The following is a 24568-nucleotide window of genomic DNA, read 5'->3' as shown; positions in this document are numbered from 1 at the left end:
AACTCAGACTTACTACTCTTCTTGACAATATTAGAAGCCTCTTCTTTGAATCTAATACGATCCCTAACCTCTTCAGCTAGCCATGGATGGATCTCTTTTCCCATGGAGTTTTTATTTCTTAACGGAATGTAAATTTGTTGACAATTATGAAATATTTCTTCAATGTTCACCATTGCTCATCTACCACCATGCTTTTTAATCCAATTTCCCAATCTACCTTAGCCAACTTCCCCTCATACCTATGCAATTGATTTTGTTTAAGTTTAATACTGTAACTTCAGACTTATGTATGTCACTGTAAAACTCAATGTGAAATTCTGTCATATTATGATCACCCTTTCCCAGAGCATCCCTTACTATGAGATTATTAATTAAACCTGTCTCATTACACAAAACAAAATCTAAAATAGCCCCTTCCTTTATTGGTTCCATGAGGTATTGTTCTAGGAAAGTGTCTCGAATGCATTCCATGAACTTTTCCTGTAAACTACTTTTGCCAATTTGATTTGTCCAGTCTATACGAAGATTAAAGTCCCCCACAATTATAGCATTGCCTTTGTTACAAGCTCCTCTTATCTTTTGATGAATACTCTATCCAATTGTACAGATACTGTTAGGGGACCTATTAACTACTCCCACCAGTGTTTTCTGACCCTTGTTATTGCTTATCTCCACTCTTACTGATTCCACTTCCTGCTCTTCTGAGCCAAGATAGTTCCTCACTACTGTCTTTCTGTTATCCTTTATTATCAGGGATACCACACCACTCCCCACCTACTCTTGAATTTTGTCTGTCTTTCTGAAAAATCAGGTACCCTGGAATAATTAGTTTCCAAACGTTGTCCCCATGTCTCTGTAATGCCTATTAGATCAAACCCATTTATCCCTAATTGTGCAATTAATTATGCTTTGTGCATTCAGATAAAGCACCTTTAATTAAATTTTTTTAAAAACCATGATTCCCTTCTTGGGCCCTATTCGCTGATGCACTGTTACTGTCAACTTTTTAACATTTTTTGCGTGATCTGACTTTGTTTACTGAGCACTGTTAAACCTGAAACAATCTGCTTATTTTCACCCAAAATGCTACATTGGGCTACGAATTAGGAGCAGGAGAAGGCCACTCGGCCCCTCGAGCCTGCTCCACCATTCAATAAGATCATGGCTGATCTGATTGTAACCTCGTCTCCACATTCCCCCGATAACCTTTCACCCCCTTGCTTATCAAGAATTTATCTACCTCTGCCTTAAAAATATTTCAAGACTCTGCTTCCACCGCCTTTTGAGGAAGAGAATTCCAAAGGCTCACGACCCTCTGACAGAAAAAAATTCTCCTCATCGCTGTCTTAAATGGGCGACCCCTTATTTTTAAATAGTGACCCCCATTTCTAGATTCTCCCACAAGAGAAAACATCCTTTCCACATCTACCCTGTCAAGACCCCTCAGGATCTTATATGTTTCAAACAAGTCGCCTCTTACTCTACTAAACTCCAGCGGATACAAGCCTAGACTGTCCAACCATTCCTCATAAGACAACCCGCACATCCCAGGTATTAATCTAGTAAAACTTCTCTGAATTGCTTCGAATGAATTTACATCCTTCCTTAAATAAGGAGACCAATACTGTACACAGTACTCCAGATGTGGTCTCACCAATGCCTATATAACTGAAGCATAACCTCCCTACTTTTGTATTCAATTCCCCTCACAATAAAAGATAACATTCTATTAGCTTTCCTAATTACTTGCTGAACCTGCATACTAACCTTTTGCAATTCATGGACTAGGACACCCAGATCCCTTGGCATCTCAGAGCTCTGCAATCTCTCACCATTTAGATAATATGCTTCTTTGTTATTCTTGCTGCCAAAATGGACAATTTCACATTTTCCCACATCATACTTCATTTGCCAGATCTTTGCCCATTCACTTAACCTTTCTATATCACTTTGTAGCCTCTTTATGTCATCTTCACAACTTACTTTCCTACCTAACTTTGTGTCATCAGCAAACTTAGCACCAAACCTTCGGTCCCTTCATCCAAGTCATTTATATAAATTGTAAAAAGTTCAGGCCGCAGCACTGATCCTTGTGGCACACCACTCGTTACATTTCGCCGACCAGAAAATGACCCATTTATGCCTATTAAGTGTTTCCTGTTAGCGAGCCAATCTTCTATCCATGCCAATATGTTGTCCCCTATACCATGAACTTTTATTTTCCTCAATAACCTTCAAACAACATCCTCAAAGAGCTCCAATAAGTTTGTCAAACACAATTTCCCTTTCATAAAACCATGTTGACCCTGCTGGATTGCATTATGATTTGCTAAATGTCCTGCTACTATTTCCTTAATAATGGATTGTTGCATTTTCCCAATGACAGATGTTAGGCTAACTGGCCTATAATTTCCTGGTTTCTGTCACCTCCCCGCCCCCCTTTCTTGGATAGAGGTGTTACATTTGCAGTTTTCCAATCCACTGGGACCTTTCCAGAATCTAGGGTATTTTGGAAGATTACAACCAATGCGTTCACTATCTTTGTAGCCACTTCTTTTAATGCGACTAAAGGCCAACAGGTCCAGAGGACTTGTCAGCCTTTCGTAGCATTAGTTTTCCTAGTGCTTTTTCTCTAGTGATAGTGATTGTTTTAAGCTCCTCTCTCCCTCTTGCTTCTTGATTTTCTGCTCTTCTTGTAATGCATCTTGTGTCTTCTACTGTGAAGAGAGATACAAAATACTTGTTCAAAGTCTCTGCCATTTCTTTGTTTCCCATTATTGATTCCCTAGTTTCATCATTGAAGGAAACAACACTTACTTTAGCTACTCTCTTCCCGATTCAATGAGAAGTGCAGGAGAGCATGCCAGGAGCAGCACCAGGCATATCTAAAAATAAGGTTCCAAACTGGTGAAGATACAACAAGGACTACATGTATGCTAAACAGTGGAAGCAGTGTGCGATAGGTAGGGTAAAGCTAACCCAAAACCAATGGGTCAGGTCAACGCTCTGCAGTCCTGCACATTCAGTTGTGAATGGTGGTGGACAGTTAAACAACTAACCAGAGGAAGAGGCTCTACAAACATTCACATCCTCAATTATGGGGAAGCCCAGCATGTCAGTGCAAGACAAGGCTGAAGCATTTCCAACCTTCTTCAGCCATAAGTGCCAAGTGGATGATTCATCTCAGCCTCATCCTGAGGTCCCCAGAATCACAGATGCCAGTCTTCAGCCAATTCGACTCACTCCATGTGATATCAAGAAACAGCTGAAGGCCCTGGAAACAGCAAAGGCAGCAGGCCCTGACAGTATCCTGGCTGTAGTACTGAAGACTTGTGCTCCAGATCTAGTTCTGCCCCTAGCCAAGCTGTTCCAGTACAGCTACAACACTGGCATCTACCCAGCAATGTGGAAAATTGCCCATATATGTCCTGTCGGCAAAAAGTAGGACAAACCTAATATGGCCAATGACTGCCCCATCAATCTACCTTCAATCGTCAGCAAGTGATGGAAGGTGCCAATGCTATCAAGCAGCACTTACTTACCAATAACCTGATCACCAATGCTCAGTTTGGGTTTCAACAGGGCCACTCAGCTCCTGACCTCATTGTAGGCTTGGTCCAAACATGGTCATGAGAACAGAATTTCAGAGGTGAGGTTAGAGTGATTGTCCTTGGTATCAAGGCAGCATTTGACTGAGTATGGCATCAAGGAGCCCGAGCAAAATTGAAGTCAATGGGAATCAGGGGGAAAGCTGTCCGCTGGTTGGAGTCCTACCTAGTGCAAAGGAAGATGTTTGTAGATGTTGGAGGCCAATCATCTCAGCCCCAGGACATTGCTGCAGGAGGTCCTCAGGGCAGTGTCCTAGACCTAACCATCTTCAGCTGCTGCGTCAATGACCTTTCCTCCATTATAAGGTCAGAAGTGGGGATGTTTGCTGATGATTGCACAGTGCTCAGCACTATTCCCGACCTCTCAGATACTGAAGAAGCCCATGTCCACATGCAGCAAGACCTGGACAACATTCAGGCTTGGGATGATAAGTGGCAAATAACATTTGGGCCACACAAGTGCCAGGCAATGACCATCTCAAACAAGAGAGAATCTAACCATCTCCCCTCGATATTGAATGGTGTTACAATTGCTGAACCCCCACTATCAATATCCTGAGGGGTACCATTGACCAGAAACTGAACTGAACCAGCCTTATAAATTCTGTGGCTACAAGAGCAGGTCAGAGGCTGGAAATTCTGTGGTGAATAACTCACCTCCTGGTTGCCCAAAGCTGGTCTCCCATCTACAAGGCAGAAGTCAAGACTGTGATGGAATACTCTCCACTTGCCCGGATGTTGCAGCTCCAACAACACTCAAGAAGCTTGACACCATCCAGGACAAAGCAGCCTGCTTGATCGGCACCCCATCCACCAGCCTTCAATATTCACTACCTCCACCACCGACGCACAATAGCAGCAGTGTGTACCATCTATAATATGCACTGCAGCAACTTGCAAAGCCTCCTTCAGCAGCACCTTCCAAACCTGTGACCTCTACCATTTAGAAGGACAAGAGCAGCAGATGCATGGGAACACCAACACCTGCAAGCTCCCCTCCAAGCCACAAACCATCTTGGCTTGGAACTATATTGCCGTTCCTTCACTGTCACTGGATCAAAAACCTGGAACCCCCTTTCTAACAGCATTGTGGGTGTACCTACACCACACAGACTGCACACGTTCAAGAAGGCAGCTAACCACCACCCTCTCAAGGACAATTAGGGAGAGGCAACAAATTCTGGTCTTGTCAGTGATGCACACAGCCGATGAATGAATAAATAAAAATGCTGTAATAAAAACAAGAAATGCTAGAACCACTCAGCAGGCCTGGCAGCATCTGTGGAAAGAGAAGCAGAGTTAACGTTTCGGGTCAGTGACCCTTCTTCGGAACTAAAAATGCTGTGTTTGGCCCACCACTGACTTCCACTGCGAACCCATGAAATGTTGTAGGTCAGCAGGAAATCCCACAACTTTACTACCTTTGTGCAGGCTGCGGGAACATCTTGGGCATACTCCACTCAAGACGCCAGAAAGTTCAGCCAGTGTCCTGGGCTAGGTGGGGGATGGTAGATCTCCCACAATGGTAACTTTTAAGGGCCCTTACAATCACTTTACAAAGGAGCCTGCCATAACATTTATGAAAATAATGTTTTTTGGGAAAATCTTTGGCGTTCCAGTCGAAATCACATGGAGACAATGGCACATCTGGTTCCCACCTTCTTCATGCAGTCAAAAATCTGGTATCTTCCACCTCTGGGGGAGGGGCTCCTCCAACTCTCCCCCAGTTCTTGCCCCCGCTCTCCCCCAGCTCTCCCCCAACTCTCCCCAGCTCTCCCCTAGCTCTCCCCTTGCTCTTCCCTAGCTCTACCCTGCTCTCCCCCAGGCCTCCCCCCACATCTCCCCCAGCCATTCCCCTGCTCTCCCCCGCTCTCCCCCTAGCTCTCCCCCTGCTCTCTCCCCAGTTCTCCCCCAGCTCTGCCCCCGCTCTCCCCCCAGTTCTTCCCCAGCCCTCCTCCAGCTCTCCTGCAGCTCTACCCCAGCTCTCCCCCATCTCACCCCGCTCTCTCCCCAGCTCTCCCCCTTACTTCCCCAGCTCTCCCCACCACCACTCAATGATTCTAATGAGTATCCTTACATCTGTTACCTGTTAATACACAAAATTAGGAATTATGGGATTGGGAATAATATATTAACATGGATTGGTTAGTGGGCAGAAAACAGAGAGTAAGAATAAACAGGGCATTTTTGGGTTGGCAAGCTTTAGCCAGAAACGGGAAGGTAAGTTGAGCTATAAAGCACTTACCTCGTGATTCGGCGGACATGGACACGGGGACTGCTGGGTAAGTGAACTTATATATTCGGGCAGTGGCTAAACCCGAAACACGACATGTGTAGTGTTTCCCACCCATCCTCCTCCTCTAACCAAAAAAAAAGGACTCTTGTGTGGAGGGTTTGGTAAGGTAAGGTTTTCCTTTATTTTTTTTTAATTCTCTGTTGTCAATTTAGAGCAGAGGGGATGGAAGCTAGGGCAGTTGCATGCTCCTCTTGCAGGATGTGGGAAGTAAGGGTCACCACTTGTGTCCCTGCTGACTTCACCTGTGAGAAGTGCACCCAACTCCAGCTCCTCACAGACCACGTTAGGGAACTGGAGCTGGAGCTGGATGAACTTCGGATCATTCAGGAGGCTGAGGGGGTGATAGAGAGCAGTTATAGGGAAGTAGTGACACCTAAGTTACAGGATAAAGGTAGCTGGGTGACCGTCAGGGGAAGGAAAGGGATTAGGTGCACAGTGCAGGGATCCCCTGTGGCCGTTCCCCTCAATAATAAGTATGCCGTTTTGGATACTGTTGTGGGGGGGGACCTACTAGGGGAAAGCCACAGCGGCCAGGTCTCTGGCACTGAGCCTGGCTCTGTGGCTCAGTAGGGAAGTGGGGAGAATAGGAGAGCGATAGTGATAGGAGATTCAATGGTTAGAAGAACAGACAGGAGATTCTGTGGTCGTGAACGAGACTCCTGGACGGTATGTTGCCTCCCGGGTGCCAGGGTCAGGGATGTCACGGATCGAGTCTACGGGATTCTTGAGGGGGAGGGGGAGCAGCCAGAAGTCGTGGTACACATCGGTACCAATGACATAGCTAGGAAAAGGGATGAGGACCTGAAAAGCGAATATAGGGAATTAGGTTGGAAGATAAAAGGCAGGACGAGCAGAGTAGTAATCTCAGGATTGATACCGGTGCCACGTGCTAGTGAGGCTAGAAACAGAGAGTGAGTGCAGCTGAACACGTGGCTACAGAGCTGGTGTAGGAGGGAGGGCTTCAGATATGTAGATCATTGGGATACCTTCTGGGGAAGGTGGGACCTGTAGAAGAAGGACGGGTTGCATCTGAACTGGAGGGGCACCAATATCCTGGGCGGGAGGTTTGCTAGAGCTCTTCAGGAGGGTTTAAACTAGTTTGGCAGGGTGATGGGAACCGGACCTATGGATCAGTGGATGGGGTAGCTGTTGAGCAGGCAGATACAGAGTGCAGAGAGTCTGTGAGGAAGGTTAAACAGTTGACAGGGCAAAGTTGCAGCCAGTATGATGGGTTGAAGTGTGTCTATTTTAACACAAGAAGTGTCAGGAATAAGGGTGATGAACTCAGAGCATGGATCAGTACTTGGAGCTACGATGTTGTGGCCATTACGGAGAATTGGATATCACAGGGGCAGGAATGGATGTTGGATGTTCCGGGGTTTAGATGTTTCAAAAGGAATAGGGAGGGAGGTAAAAGAGGTGGGGGAGTGGCATTGCTAATCAAGGATAGTATCACAGCTGCAGAAAGGGAGGTCATCGAGGAGGGTTTGTCTACTGAGTCAGTATGGATCGAAGTCAGAAACAGGAAAGGAGAAGTCACTTTATTGGGAGTTTTCTATAGACCCCCCAATTGCAACAGAGACACGGAGGAACAGATTGGGAGGCAGATTTTGGAAAGGTGCAGAAGTAATAGGGTTGTTGTCATGGGTGACTTCAACTTCCCTAATATTGATTGGAACCTCCTTAGTGCAAATAATTTCGATGGAGCAGTTTTTGTCAGGTGTGGCCAGGAAGGTTTCCTGACTCAATATGTAGATAGGCCGACTAGAGGGGAGGCTATATTGGATTTGGTGCTTGGCAACGAACCAGGCCAGGTGGCAGATCTCTCGGTGGGAGAGCATTTCGGTGATAGTGATCACAACTCCCTGACCTTTACTATAGTCATGGAGAGGGATAGGAGCAGACGGGATGGGAAAATATTTAATTGGGGAAGGGGGAATTGCAATGCTATTAGGCAGGAACTGGGGAGCTTAAATTGGGAACAGATGTTCTCAGGGAAATGCACGACAGAAATGTGGAGGTTGTTTAGGGAGCACTTGCTGCGACTGCTGGATAGGTTTGTCCCGATGAGGCAAGGAAGGGATGGTAGGGTGAAGGAACCTTGGATGACAAGAGATGTGGAACAGCTAGTCAAGAGGAAGAAGGAAGCTTACTTAAGGTTGAGGAAGCAAGGATCAGACAGGGCTCTAGAGGGTTACAAGGTAGCCAGGAAGGAACTGAAGAATGGACTTAGGAGAGCTAGAAGGGGACATGAAAAAGTCTTGGCGGGTAGGATTAAGGAAAATCCCAAGGTGTTCTACACTTATGTGAGGAACAAGAGGATGGCCAGAGTGAGGGTAGGGCCGATCAGGGATAGTGGAGGGAACGTGCCTGGAGTCGGAGGAGGTAGGGGAGGTGCTTAATGAATACTTTGCTTCAGTATTCACTAGTGAGAAGGACCTGGACGTTTGTGAGGACAGCGTGAAACAGGCTGATATGCTCGAACAGCTTGATGTTAAGAAGGAGGATGTGCTGGAAATTTTGAAAGACATGAGGATAGATAAGTCCCCGGGGCCAGACGGGATATACCCAAGGTTATTAAGGAAAGCGAGGGAAGAGATTGCCGCGCCTTTGGCGATGATCTTTGCATCCTCACTGTCCACTGGAGTAGTACCAGATGATTGGAGGGTGGCAAATATTATTCCCTTGTTCAAGAAAGGGAATAGGGATAACCCTGGGAATTACAGACCAGTCAGTCTTACGTCGGTGGTGGGCAAATTATTGGAGAGGATTCTGAGAGACAGGATTTATGATTATTTGGAAAAGCATAGTTTGATTAGAGATAGTCAGCATGGCTTTGTGAGGGGCAGGTCATGCCTCACAAGCCTTGTTGAATTCTTTGAGGATGTGACAAAACACATTGATGAAGGAAGAGCAGTGGATGTGGTGTGTACGGATTTTAGCAGGCATTTGATAAGGTTCCCCATGGTAGGCTCATTCAGAAAGTAAGGAGGCATGGGATACAGGGAAATTTGGCTGTCTGGATACAGAATTGGCTGGCCCATAGAAGACAGAGGGTGGTAGTAGATGGAAAGTATTCAGCCTGGAGCTCGGTGACCAGTGGTGTTCCGCAGGGATCTGTTCTGGGACCTCTGCTCTTTGTGATTTTTATAAATGACTTGGATGAGGAAGTGGAAGGCTGGGTTAGTAAGTTTGCCGATGACACAAAGGTTGCTGGAGTTGTGGATAGTGTGGAGGGCTGTTGTAGGTTGCAACGGGACATTGACAGGATGCAGAGCTGGGCTGAGAAGTGGCAGATGGAGTTCAACCTGGAAAAGTGTGAAGTGATTCATTTTGGAAGGTCGAATTTGAATGCAGAATACAGGCTTAAAGACAGGATTCTTGGCAGTGTGGAGGAACAGAGGGATCTTGGGGTCCACGTCCATAGATCCCTCAAAGTTGCCACCCAAGTTGATAGGGTTGTTAAGAAGGCGTATGGGGTGTTGGCTTTCATTAACAGGAGGATTGAGTTTAAGAGCCGCGAGGTTATGCTGCAGCTCTGTAAAGCCCTGGTTAGACCACACTTGGAATATTGTGTTCAGTTCTGGTCGCCTCATTATAGGAAGGATGTGGAAGCTTTAGAGAGGGTGCAGAAGAGATTTACCAGGATGCTGCCTGGACTGGAGGGCATGGCTTATGAAGAAAGGTTGAGGGAGCTAGGGCTTTTCTCATTGAAGCGAAGAAGGATGAGAGGTGACTTGATAGTGGGGTACAAGATGATGAGAGGCATAGATAGAGTGGATAGCCAGAGACTTTTTCCCAGCGTGGAAAGGGCTATCACCAGGGGGCATAATTTTAAGGTGATTGGAGGAAGGTTTAGGGGAGATGTCAGAGGTAGGTTCTTTACACAGAGAGTGGTGGGTGCGTGGAATGCACTGCCAGCAGTGGTAGTAGAAGCAGATACATTAGGGACATTTAAGCGACTCTTGGATAGGTACATGGATGATAGTAGAATGAAGGGTATGTAGGTAGTTTGATCTTAGAGTAGGTTAAAGGGTCGGCACAACATCGTGGGCCGAAGGGCCTGTACTGTGCTGTACTGTTCTTTGTTCTAATGGGGGTACCACAAGGATCAGTGCTTGTTCCTCAACTGTTTACAATCTATATGAATAACTTAGATGAGGGGACTGAGTGAAACCTATCCAAGTTTGGTGACAATACAAAGTTAGGTGGGTAAGTATGCGGTAAGGAGCACACAAAGAGGCTGCAGAAAGATATGGACAGGTCGGATAAGTGGGCAAGAACATGGCAGATGGAATACAATATGGTGAAGTGTAAAGGTATCTCATTTTGATAGGAAAAATAAAAAAGCAGGATATTGTTTGAATCGTGAGAGTCTGGGAAATGTTTGTACTCAGAAGGACAACTGGGTGCCCTTGTACATGAAACACAGAAAATTAACATACAGGTGCAGTAAGCTATTAAAAAGGCAAATAGTATGTTAGCTTTTGTTACAAAGGAATTGGGATATAAGAGTAAAAACGTCTTATGAACCTTACACAGTGCATTAGTAAGGCCACACCTGGAGTATTGTGTACAGTTTTGGTTTCCTTACCCTAGAGGAAGTGCAAAAAAGGTTCACTAGACTGGTTCCTGGGTAAGGGGATTGTTCTATGAGGAGAGATTGAGTAGTGTAGGCCTATACTCCCTGGGATTTAGAAGAATATGAGGTGATCTAATTGAAACATATCAAATTTTTTAAGGTGCTTAACACAGTAGATGCTAAGAAAATATTTCCTCTAACTGGGGAATCTAGAACACGGGGTCACAGTCTCAGAATAAGGAATCAGCCATTTTGGACTGAAATGAGGAGATATTTCTTCACGCAAAAGGTTCTGAATCTTTGAAATTTTCTATCCCAAAGAGCTGTGGATTCTCAGTCGTTGAGTATATTCAAGACAGAGGTCGATAGATTCTGGGGTACTAAGGGAATTAAGGGATAAGGAAAGGTGGAGTTGAGGTAGAAGATCAGCCATAGTCCTGTTGAACAGTGGAGCTGGCTCATAGGGTATAATGGCCTACTCCTGCTCCTATTTGTTTTTATGTTCTAATATCCTCTCAGTCCCGTGAGTAAGACGCCAATGTTGATCTGGCTTTTTATCCGTGCTTGCTTCCCTGGCATGGATATCACTTGCCCAAAACCTCCCCCAACGATAGCCCAGTTCCATACATCTGGAAGCCGGAATGCCTTATCTCATAGAGTCCAACCTCCAGTCCCAAGCCAAGTCCCAGTGGAAGTGTGGGAAGCGGGACCTCTCTACATAAGGTGTCCCTGACCTCGGGTATGCCTCCTGTTGTCCTTGGCCTTGAAAGAGGTGGGCAGGGATTCCATACCTTATAAAACTATAACTAGAAATTTATGGAAATATTGGCAACCCAGTGGAACCAAGCCCCTGCCATTTTCTGTTGAGTTCTGCCAAATTCCTCAGAATTACAGCATCAGAACCACCATGGAAATTTGACACCAATCTCTCTTTCATGATATTGGGTGGCCAGGACACTTGAAGAATCCCCGCTTTTCTTCAAATAGTGCCATGCTATCCTTTATCTGAGTTGGCAGAGGAACACTTGGTTGAATGCCTCTTCTGAAAGGTAATCCTCAGCATTACACTGCAGCATTGGTTTAGTACGAAGTGATCTGATATGCTGAAATTCAGTCCTTCGATCAGAATTATGTTTGGATCAGGCATATCTTCACCTTCAAAGTAAGTGCAATATTCCAGATTCAAATGGGTAATAAAACTTTTGAGTGTGACATATTTTTGAGCTGGAAAGAAATAGCCCCTTCTCCCATTTTCAAGCAAAATAATAATGTTTGCAATAATCAGCTGCAGGTAAATCAGTGACATCCACTGGATGAGGAATTTCATTGAATTGCTGCAAAGTGACAGTCAACAAGTTTTGACATCATATGTGTGTGCCAGGGGATGAGGAAATGGGTTATATCAAGAACTGTGAGGCATGTTGTTTTCTTCTCACTGCTTACATGATGTATTTCTGTCATCCCAGACACCCAAGGGGAAAAGCAACTAACTTGATTCAGTCTATTACTGTATCTGTCATCTCAGCAAGTCCAGAGGCTTCAACTTTGCTGTTTCTGAAAAGCCTCCTTATTTTTGTTGTTATTGCAGAGAGCAATTAATGCAGAACATGACAAAATAATAAAAAAATACTTGTTTGTAACACACACTATTGCCATAGAAAATGAAAGAAAATGAATTTGGAAAAGCATTGTTAACTGAATCTCATTATAATGACACCTGTTACTGAATTATTCAGCTCATAAAAGAAAAAAAGATTTGCATTTATATAGCACTTTTCCTTCCCACCATACATCGCAAAGTTCTTTACAGCCAATGACGTATAGTCACTGTTGCAATGTAGGAAATGCAACAGGCAATTTACACATGGCGGGCTGGATTTAATGGGCCTCCCAGAGACTAGAAGGCAGGGTGGCCCATAGAATTGCGATGGGAGGCGGGGGCCCAGGTCTCGTCGCCTTACCATTGCACCACAGTTACATTGGGATGCGTTTATTAAGTGGCCTATGATCAGCTAATTAAGGGCATGAAGCCAGTAGCGGTGGCGGGGGTGGGCTCCGCCATGTGGGAAGGTTGCCCAGTAAAATGAAGCAGGCTTGGGTGGTGTGGGATGGGGGGCCCTCCTCTGTGGGCAATCTGTGGCCAAAGATGAAAATCAACCCACCGCCCTTATCCTCCCCAGCCCCACTCTGAACACCCACCCTGCCTTCCCCATCACCGGGACTTGATGGACTGGCCCCAGTGACTGCATCTCACTTACCGTGGGTCTGGGTCTCCAGCAATGGACCTGGTCCCAGGCCTGGTGTAATACTGGCAGTGACTACCGCTCCTGGTAGTGCTGCCAATACTACTGAGCTATCGGCACTCTGATTGGCCGGCAACTCTTGGAGGCAGTTAACTGTCCGGGCACTGTTAAATAGAGCCAGAGGCAGTGCTCTGAATGGCCGAGGCGGGGTTCCCACCACTTTTTCAGCCCAGCACCAGGAGCCCTGTTGGCTCCACTAAATCCTGCCTGGCAAACTCCCACAAACAGCAATGATACTGATTTGTTTTTACGATAAACCTTAGCTGGGACACTGGGGATAACTCCCCTGCTCTTCTTTCAAACAGTGACATGGGTTATTTTGCATCCACTTGAGAGAGCACACAGGGGCTCAGTTTAACATCTCATCTGAAAGACAGCATCACCAACACTACAGCACTGGAGTGTCAGCTTAGCTTTTTGTGCTGAAGTCCTGGAGTGGGACTTGAACCCAAAATCTTGCAATTCTGAGGCATGAGTGCTATCAACTGAGCCACAGCTAACACACACATTGAGCATTATTAAATTGAGAGACTTCTTCCAAAAACAATGCTGACCATTTCAGTCACCCCAGGACAGTTACTTCCCATGTAGCAGTGTGTGATGTTCAAATATTATTTCAAAACTTGCTCGAAAGTAAGTGCATTGATTCTGAGATCTTCAAAACTTTTTTATTGTATCTATCCACTGTAAACCAGATTATTCATCCCACGATACATAACCTGCCAGATTACTGTGCTCATAAGGTAATGTTTTGGTTTATAGGAAGTATGGTTTTGTGTGTGGTAGTCGTCTTGCACAAGAAAGTATATCAGGAGAGCAGCTAAATTACACTGTATCACATTATGTAAAATGTCACCTTTTTTTTTGCCCTTCCACTCCTCAAAGTGACTTTAGCTGCCAGTATGTGTACAAAGTTTGAGCCTGGATAGTGATTGTTGGCAGGTCGTTCAAACGTGCAACATGGAAAATGTTAGAGCAAAGCCCAATCCTGTTCTCTTCCAGACTCAGATTTTCGAACATGAGTCTTTGGACAACAGTCAAGAGTGGAAGTACCAGCAGATATGCTCCCACCACCGCCACCACCAGCACCATCCACCCCTCCCTTGAACAGGAAAACCGAAGCCAATTATCATGACCCTACTTCTTTTGGGCCTCCTTATCTCGAGAGACAATGGATACGCGCCTGGAGGTGGTCAGTGGTTTGTGAAGCAGCGCCTGGAGTGGCTATAAAGGCCAATTCTGGAGTGACAGGCTCTTCCACAGGTGCTGCAGAGAAATTTGTTTGTTGGGGCTGTTGCACAGTTGGCTCTCCCCTTGCGCCTCTGTCTTTTTTCCTGCCAACTACTAAGTCTCTTCGACTCGCCACAATTTAGCCCTGTCTTTATGGCTGCCCGCCAGCTCTGGCGAATGCTGGCAACTGACTCCCACGACTTGTGATCAATGTCACACGATTTCATGTCGCGTTTGCAGACGTCTTTATAACGGAGACATGGACGGCCGGTGGGTTTGATACCAGTGGCGAGCTCGCTGTACAATGTGTCTTTGGGGATCCTGCCATCTTCCATGCGGCTCACATGGCCAAGCCATCTCAAGCGCCGCTGACTCAGTAGTGTGTATAAGCTGGGGATGTTGGCCGCTTCAAGGACTTCTGTGTTGGAGATATAGTCCTGCCACCTGATGCCAAGTATTCTCCGAAGGCAGCGAAGATGGAATGAATTGAGACGTCGCTCTTGGCTGGCATACGTTGTCCAGGCCTCGCTGCCGTAGAGCAAGGTACTGAGGACACAGGCCTGATACACTCGGACTTTTGTGTTCCGTGTCAGTGCGCCATTTTCCCACACTCTCTTGGCCAGTCTGAACATAGCAGTGGAAGCCTTACCCATGCGCTTGTTGATTTCTGCATCTAGAGACAGGTTACTGGTGATAGTTGAGCCTAGGTAGGTGAACTCTTGAACCACTTCCAGAGCGTGGTCGCCAATATTGATGGATGGAGCATTTCTGACATCCTGCCCCATGATGTTCGTTTTCTTGAGGCTGATGGTTAGGCCAAATTCATTGCAGGCAGACGCAAACCTGTCGATGAGACTCTGCAGGCATTCTTCAGTGTGAGATGTTAAAGCAGCATCGTCAGCAAAGAGGAGTTCTCTGATGAGGACTTTCCGTACTTTGGACTTCGCTCTTAGACGGGCAAGGTTGAACAACCTGCCCCCTGATCTTGTGTGGAGGAAAATTCCTTCTTCAGAGGATTTGAACGCATGTGAAAGCAGCAGGGAGAAGAAAATCCCAAAAAGTGTGGGTGCGAGAACACAGCCCTGTTTCACACCACTCAGGATAGGAAAGGGCTCTGATGAGGAGCCACCATGTTGAATTGTGCCTTTCATGACCCTACTATAGTCCCAGAAATCAGTTGTTCCAGCACAGAATAAGAAATGAATCTGGGACCTTCTGCTCCTCATAGTTTATTACTGCATCAGGCAGCGCCTTTGCCTACTAGACTGTTGGAGAGCTGACAAAAGTCACCTTTCCAACCTCTGGAAGGAATTGAATGATCTTTGAAATAGGAGTTTACAAGTGCATTAGAGTCATAGAGAGAGATACAGCACTGAAACAGGCTCTTCAGCCCAACAAGTCTGTGCTGACCATCAACCACCCATTTATACTAATCCTACATTAATCCCATACTCCCTACCACATCCCCACAATTCTCCTACCACCTACCTACACTAGGGGCAATTTACCTATCAAACCTGCAAGTCTTGTAATAATTTGTAAGGAGCATCCAGGAGAGCTTCTTGAAACAATATGTAGATAGTCCAACCAAGGAAGGGGCCGTATTGGACCTGGTATTGGGGAATGAGCCAGGCCAAGTGGTCGAAGTCTCAGCAGGGAAGCATTTCGGGAACAGTGACTATAATTCCGTAAGTTTTAAGGTACTTGTGGATAAGGATAAGAGTAGTCCTCAGGTGAAGGTGCTAAATTGGGGGAAGGCTAATTATAACAATATTAGGCAGGAACTGTAGAATTTAGATTGGGGGCGGCTGTTAGAGGGTAAATCAACATCTGACATGTGGGAGTCTTTCAAACGTCAGTTGATTAGAATCCAGGACTGGCATGTTCCTGTGAGGAAGAAGGATAAGTTTGGCAAGTTTCGGGAACCTTGGATAACGAGGGATATTGTGAGCCTAGTCAAAAAGAAAAAGGAAGCATTCGTAAAGGCTAGAAGGCTGGGAACAGACGAAGCCCTTGAGGAATATAAAGACAGTAGGAAGGAATTTAAGCAAGGAGTCAGGAGGGCTAAAAGGGGTCATGAAAAGTCATTGCCAAACAGGATTAAGGAGAATCGCAAGGCTTTTTATACATATATAAAGAGCAAGAGGGTAACTAGGGAAAGGGTTCACCCACTCAAGGACAGAGAAGGGAATCTATATGTGGAGCCAGAGGAAATGGGTGAGGTACTAAATGAGTACTTTGCATCAGTATTCACCAAAGAGAAGGACTTGGTGGATGATGAGTCTAGGGAAGGGAGTGTAGATAGTCTGGGTCATGCCATTATCAAAAGGAGGAGGTGTTGGGCGTCTTGCAAAGTATTAAGGTAGATAAGTCCCCAGGGCCTGATGGGATCTACCCCAGAATACTGAGGGAGGCAAGGGAAGAAATTGCTGGGGCCTTGACAGAAATCTTTGCATCCTCATTGGCTACAGGTGAGGTCCCAGAGGACTGGAGAATAGCCAATGTTGTTCCTTTGTTTAAGAAGGGTAGGAAGGATAATCCAGGAAATTATAGGCCGGTGAGCCTTACGTCAGTGGTAGGGAAATTATTAGAGAGGATTCTTCGGGACAGGATTTACTCCCATTTGGAAACAGATGAACTTATTAACGAGAGGCAGCATGGTTTTGTGAAGGGGAGGTCGTGTCTCACTAACTTGATTGAGTTTTTTGAGGAAGTGACGAGGATGATTGATGAAGGAAGGGCAGTGGATGTTGTCTATATGGACTTCAGTAAAGCCTTTGACAAGGTCCCTCATGGCAAACTGGTACAAAAGGTGAAGTCACACGGGATCAGAGGTGAGCTGGCAAATTGGATACAGAACTGGCTCGGTCGTAGAAGACAGAGGGTAGCAGTGGAAGGGTGCTTTTCTGAATGGAGGGCTGTGACTAGTGGTGTTCCGCAGGGATCAGTGCTGGGACCTTTTCTGTTTGTATTATATATAAATGATTTGAAGGAAATGTAGCTGGTCTGATTAGTAAGTTTGCGGACAAAGGTTGGTGGAGTTGCGGATAGTGATGAGGATTGTCAGAGGATACAGCAGGATATAGATCGGTTGGAGACTTGGGCGGAGAAATGGCAGATGGAGTTTAATCCGGACAAACGTGAGGTAATGCATTTGGAAGGTCTAATACAGGTGGGAAGTATACAGTAAATGGCAGAACCCTTAGGGGTATTGACAGGCAGAGAGATCTGGGCGTACAGGTCCACAGGTCACTGAAAGTGGCAATGCAGGTGGATAAGCTAATCAAGAAGGCATACGGCAAGCTTGCCTTCATCGGTCGGGGCATAGAGTATAAAAATTGGCAAGTCATGCTGCAGCTGTACAGAACTTTAGTTCGGCCACACTTAGAATATTGCGCGCAATTCTGGTCGCCACACTACCAGAAGGACGTGGAGACTTTGGAGAGGGTACAGAAGAGGTTTACCAGGATGTTGCCTGGTCTGGAGGGTATTAGCTATGAGGAGAGGTTGGATAAACTCGGATTGTTTTCACTGGAACGATGGAGGTGGAGGGGTGACATGATAGAGGTTTACAAAGTTATGAGTGGCATGGACAGAGTGGATAGTCAGAAGCTTTTTCCCAGGGTGGAAGAGTCAGTTACTAGGGGACATAGGTTTAAGGTGCGAGGGGCAAAGTATAGAGGGGATGTGCGAGGCAAGTTCTTTACAGGCAAGTGAGTGCCTGGAACTTGCTGCTGGGGGAGGTGGTGGAAGCAGATACGATAGCGACATTTAAGAGAGATCTGGACAAATACGTGAATAGGATGGGAATAGAGGGATACGGTCGTCGGAATTGCAGAAGGTTTTAGTTCAGACAGGCATCAAGATCGGTGCAGGCTTGGAGGGCCGAATGGCCTGTTCCTGTGCTGTACTGTTCTTTGTTCTTTGTTCTTTTGTTCTTTGGCTGTGGGAGGAAACTGGAGCACCTGGCGGAAACCCATGCAGTCACAGGGAGAACTTGCAAACTCCGCACAGGCAGTACCCAGAACCGGACCCAGGTCGCTGGAGCTGCGAAGCTGCAGTGCTAACCACTGCGCCACTCATTCTTCTAACTTCTGGTGAGTCATTGGAGCTGTGATTTTCTTGTATCTTGTTCCAAACTTTTACCAAAATTGAGAAATGATTAATTTATGGTTAATATGTGGATATATGATATGGGTGATCATGATGTGAATGGAATTTTTTAAGCTTTAGCTGTACAGAAAAATATTAAATTTTCCTGAGGTGAAAGAGCAGGTTGCACAGTACAGGTTATCATCAAGTGCTGTTGGTTGAGGGATGAAGATTGGGCATGACACCAGGGAGCGCGCCCTTACATTTCTTTGAATAGGACCATGGGATCTTTTACCTGAAAGGTAGACTGGATCTCAATTAAACGCCTCATCAGAAATAGAGCACCTCAGACACTGCAGAACTCCCTCAGTGCTACAGTGGAGTTTTAGCCATGATTATGTGCTCAAGAGCGAAGTCCAAAGTACGGAAAGTCCTCATCAGGGAACTCCTCTTTGCTGACGATGCTGCTTTAACATCTCACACTGAAGAGTGCCTGCAGAGTCTCATCGACAGGTTTGCGGCTGCCTGCAATTAATTTGGCCTAACCATCAGCCTCAATAAAACGAACATCATGGGGCAGGACGTCAGAAATGCTCCATCCATCAATATTGGCGACCACACTCTGGAAGTAGTTCAAGAGTTCACCTACCTCGGCTCAACTATCACCAGTAACCTGTCTCTAGATGCAGAAATCAACAAGCGCATGGGAAAGGCTTCCACTGCTATGTCCAGACTGGCCAAGAGAGTGTGGGAAAATGGCGCACTGACACGGAACACAAAAGTCCGAGTGTATCAAGCCTGTGTCCTCAGTACCTTGCTCTATGGCAGTGAGGCCTGGACAACGTATGTCAGCCAAGAGCGACTTCTCAATTCATTCCATCTTTGCTGCCTCCGGAGAATACTTGGCATCAGGTGGCAGGACCGTATCTCCAACACAGAAGTCCTCGAGGCGGCCAGCATCCCCAGCTTATACACACTACTGAGTCAGCGGCGCTTGAGATGGCTTGGCCATGTGAGCCACATGGAAGATGGCAGGATCCCCAAAGACACATTGTACAGCGAGCTCGCCACTGGTATCAGACCCACCGGCCGTCCATGTCTCCGCTTTAAAGACGTCTGCAAATGCGACATGAAGTCCTGTGACATTGATCACACGTCGTGGGAGTCAGTTGCCAGCGTTCGCCAGAGCTGGCGGGCAGCCATAAAGGCGGGGCTAAAGTGTGGCGAGTCGAAGAGACTTGGCAGTTGGCAGGAAAAAAGACAGAGGCGCAAGGGAAGAGCCAACTGTGTAACAGCCCTGACAAACAAATTTTTCTGCAGCACCTGTGGAAGAGCCTGTCACTCTAGAATTGGCCTTTATAGCTACTCCAGGCACTGCTCCACACATCACTGACCACCTCCAGGCGCGTATCCATTGTCTCTCGAGATAAGGAGGCCAAAGAAGAAGATGTGCTCAAGAGTAGACAAGTGGATTAGGTAAATAGAAATCTAGTGAATTTTGGAAGTTAGTATTTTGCAGAAGAAAGTGAAGATTGTGGGTGGGCAAGAAGATGCACAGTTTTGATGTTTAAAGAAAAAATGAATTATGGTTGAAAATAGCTAAATTAGTCTTGACTTTGCCACAAGGAGGATGTAGAGTTGAAGGAATGTGTGGAATGACTGTAGCATATCAGCAAAATATAGAGGAATAAAAAGAAATGAATATTTATTTGAACATTAGAGCCAATACACAATGTTGTTTACACAGTGATAATGAATGGCAAGGAGTATCACTTATTTTTTAATCACTTCAATAAGCTACAAAAAAGGACATTGAATTTAATATTGTCAGTCGTATTTCTTACTTTGGAATATGTTGCCACTGGGTGCTGACTTTCTGTACGCTTTCAAGAGAAAGCTGGATTAATTCTTGGCTCGGACAGAGATATAGATAACATTTGGCTGCCTGTATTGGTTCTGATCGCCGGAGGGGGAGAGAAATTTTGCAGGCCATTTTATTCCTTACTGGTCCTAGGTTTCTTCTCTGGATTTTCACCTCTTCCAAGAGATTGCATGACTGTAGGGGTGGGTGGGAAATGTTTAGTCATGATGATCCAGCCATCATGAGGTGTGGAACAAAAACAAGAAATGCTGGAATCACTCAGCAGGTCTGGCAGCATCTGTGGAAAGAGAAGCAGAGTTAACGTTTCGGGTCAGTGACCCTTCTTCGGAACTGACAAATATTAGAAAAGTCACAGATTATAAACAAGTGAGGTGGGGGTGGGGCAAGAGATAACAAAGGAGAAGGTGCAGATTGGACCAGGCCACATAGCTGACCAAAAGGTCACGGAGCAAAGGCAAACAATATGTTAATGGTGTGTTGAAAGACAAAGCATTAGTACAGATTAGGTGAGAATACACTGAATATTGAACAGCAGCAAGTGCAAACCTGAAAAAAAACCTGAAAAAAACAGTGGGTAAGCAAGCAGGACCCCGAGCTTCCGGTTGCTTGCCATTTCAACACTCCCCCCTGCTCTCATGCTCACATCTCTGTCCTGGGATTGCTGCAGTGTTCCAGTGAACATCAACGCAAGCTCGAGGAACAGCATCTCATCTATTGATTAGGCACACTACAGCCTGCCGGACTGAACATTGAGTTCAATAATTTCAGAGCATGACAGCCCCCCATTTTACTTTCATTTTTAGTTATTTTTTCTTCCTTTTTTTTACATTCTTTTTTACATTTTTTACAATCTTTTTTTGCATTTATTTCATTTCATCTTAGTTTGTTCAGTTTGCTTACCCACTGTTTTTTTTCAGGTTTTTTTTCAGGTTTGCACTTGCTGCTGTTCAATATTCAGTGTATTCACACCTAATCTGTACTAATGCTTTGTCTTTCAACACACCATTAACATATTGTTTGCCTTTGCACCGTGTCCTTTTGGTCAGCTATGTGGCCTGGTCCAATCTGCACCTTCTCCTTTGTTATCTCTTGCCCCACCCCCACCTCACTTGCTTATAATCTGTGACTTTTCTAATATTTGTCAGTTCCGAAGAAGGGTCATTGACCCGAAACGTTAACTCTGCTTCTCTTTCCACAGATGCTGCCAGACCTGCTGAGTGATTCCAGCATTTCTTGTTTTTGTTTCAGATTTCCAGCATCTGCAGTATTTTGCTTTTATTATCATGAGGTGTGGGGCAGGCTTGATAAATCAGGTGGTCTTTCCCTGCCCATCAGTGTTATATGCTCATCTGAGGAAAAATAAAATAGAGGGACAACTTGGAAACTAAAGCTTTGAGAAGGATTGTCTAGAAAATAACAAGCTTTTTCCTGTAATAAAAAAAAGAAATGCTGGAACCACTCAGCAGGTCTGGCAGCATCTGTGGAAAGAGAAGCAGAATTAACATTTCGGGTCAGTGACCCTTCTTCGGAACTGACAAATATTAAAAATGACATTTCTAATATTTGTCAGTTCCGAAGAAGGGTCACTGACCCGAAGCGTTAACTCTGCTTCTCTTTTCACAGATGCTGCCAGACCTGCTGAGTGGTTCCAGCATTTCTTGTTTTTATTTCAGATTTCCAGCATCCGCAGTATTTTGCTTTTATTTAAGCTTTTCCCTGTATCCTGTCCAGAGTGTTAATGAGATGCTGGAAGAGTTCCTGCAGATGTGGAAGCAACAGTACAGTGTTCGGCAAAATTGAACTGCATACGGAATTGCTTGGCACAAAGAGGAAATCAAGTTCATGGAGGTAACTTTGCAGTAGAGAAAATGTAATAGTTTTCTTTGAGCCTAAAGAATATAGAGGGGGAAAAATTAGTCCTCGTACCAATTCCTGGGGGTAGCATTGCACATCTCAAGGACTGAAAGCATCTAACCTATTAATGGTCTGTGTGATTTTTCCAGCGTCCCTGGCAACCGCCTAAAACAATCATTAGGCTCCTTTCATTTATAAATACAGATCCTAATGCCTTTAAATAGACCCCCTCTGCTAAATTGGTTGATCTCAATGAAGCATGTGCTCAGGAATCTGTAGCAGTTGCAGCTGCTATATATGAAAGTTTTTTTTCAAAGTTTGATCTGGAGCAAGATAAAGCACTCTTGATCCACATTCCTACCTGAAATTCATCCCCTGGAAATGGGTAAGCTGACTCAGGCAAATGATCAAAGGCCCGAGCCCTCAGTTTTTGATGAGCCTTTATTTGGGACGTGCACTGTTTGTGCGCCATTGGCTACATGCCCAAAAATTGATCATAATCAGTTCAGAATCTAAAATTGCTGACACAGGAAGAAAGATTAAAGGTTGAGTAATCAAAGGTGATAGGTGAAGGAATTGAAAGACATGAAACAAAATGTTATGAAGAATGTAGAGGAAATCAAGACACAGTGACTCAACCATTATAAATCAAGGGAAATAAAGTTAGGTCTGAATTTTGTGCAGCCATTTAAGGTGGGTATGGTGACGTGGGGGAGACAGAGAATCGCTGCACAGCCATCCACCCTGAAATCCTGCGTTGTTACTTAGGTTCCCGATTGTGTCAGAGGCGGGGACGAACCATGGCGGAATTGATGCCCCGACACGATGGGAACCTAATTTAAAATGACAAAGTGCTGTTTAACATGAATTTAAATGTAATTATTTCCAATTTATTGATTGCACCGTGATTTTGTGAATGGTGTATGGCACCCACACGCCTTCAGCTTTGCAACTGGCACGAGGTCTCAGTGCCACGGCGGGGAGGTATCCTGACTATTGCAGCACAGGGGAAGTGGGGATTTCTGAGGTCATTGTCACTCTGCTGATGTAGGCTCTAGAAGGGTTTGGGTGTATCGGGGGCTCTGCAAGGGGGTTGGGTTTATCGAGGCCTTTGCGAGCATTTAAGGATAGGTGTGGGTGGGCATTAGAGGGTTTCATAACTGCTGTGTTACTGTGTGTGGTGGCTCACACTGCTGTAAAAGATGGTGGCCCATCAGTATGTTTGAGTTTTGAGGTATATTAGGCATTCCACCAAGCAAATAGTGATAAGCACAGTTGCCAAGGTTGGCTCATCTCTGCATCTGAAGCGATCCAAAGGCCAGGACACCTGTCATGGGTCTCATACATGTGATGGATCCTTGGTGTGTTGAGGCACCTCAGATGGAGGCAGGCTCAAGAGGCAGCTGCATCTGACTATGAAGCTGCACGACAAGAACAGCAGCAGCTGGCCAGGCCAAGAAGGGCACATCTATGCCAGAGACTCTACAGGACTCGAATCGCCACACCCTGTGGAGATTTAACTCCTCAGTGCGTTAGTGACATAGTGATTGATTCCCTGCCACGAGGCCAACTTGATTGACATGCTGGCCTGTCAGTTGGCTGGGAGTCAGTCAGTGATGGTCACAGCACCAGGAACGTGTCCATCTGGGACAATGGGTTAATCGGAGTGGGTGGGGGAGGGAAATAAACAGATTGGGCCAGGAAGGGGTCAATCGGAATGGCTGGGGGAGGGGTCGATCATAATGGTGGGAGAGAGGGTTGATCTGAGTGCATGGGGGAGGGTGTCAATCAAAGGGGGAGGAGGTTGATCGGAGTGGTAGGGAAGGGGAGTTGATCGGAGTGGGTGGGGGAGGGGCTCGATTGGAGTGGTGAGGTGGGTTGATTGGAGTGAGGGGGTCGATCGGAGTGGGGGGGAGGGGGATTGATCGGAGTTGGTGGGGTGGGTCAATTGGAGTGAGACGGTCGATTGCAGTGGGGGGGTAGGTGGTCATTCAGAGTTGGGGGGGTTAATCGGAGAGGGCGGGAGGAGGGGCCGCATCTGAATGGACGGGGGGAGGGGTGCATAGTATTGGGTGGCATAGGGGGTGGATCGGAGTGGGTGGAGGTGTGGATCAGAGTGCGAGGGGGAGGAGTTGATCAGAGTGGGTGGGGGAGGAGGTCAATCAGAGTGGGTGCCTCTAATGCAAGTATATCCTTCCTTATTTATGGAGACCAAAACTGCACACAGTACTAGTGGGGAGAAATGGAGAAAGTGGTGGATTGCTGTGTACAATCTAGCACTACAGAGGGGAGAGAACTTACATGAGGAAGATATGCCAGAGCGACAATCATCCTCCGACAAAGAGGATGCAGAGGAGAGACAGGAACAACCAGCAATGGATAATGATAACACAGCGATGGAGGCCAGACTTGTTGAGCGACTCACAAAGGAGGCAAGAGACAACCTTATAATGACCCACTTTCAGCAACCCTGATGTCCACTCAATGACAATCCAATAAAGACTCAACTTCATGTATGTAGTCTGCCACCTCCTTTCCATCTGTGTTCCCTGAATGCCAACCAGCTGCAATGTGCGCTAGTGCCCATGGGAGAACATACGTTGGTGAGATCTGTAGTCACATTGCCATGATAATGAGGGCCATGGCCACATTGGCACTGTACTACGGGATAGGGTGAAAGTCAGAAGCTCCCAATTAAAGCATGTTGGAACATGGGTTTCA

The sequence above is a fragment of the Heterodontus francisci genome, chromosome 13 (assembly GCF_036365525.1).
Source record: "Heterodontus francisci isolate sHetFra1 chromosome 13, sHetFra1.hap1, whole genome shotgun sequence".
NCBI classification, from domain to species: domain Eukaryota; kingdom Metazoa; phylum Chordata; class Chondrichthyes; order Heterodontiformes; family Heterodontidae; genus Heterodontus; species Heterodontus francisci.
Note: the sequence above shows the minus strand (reverse complement) of the source record.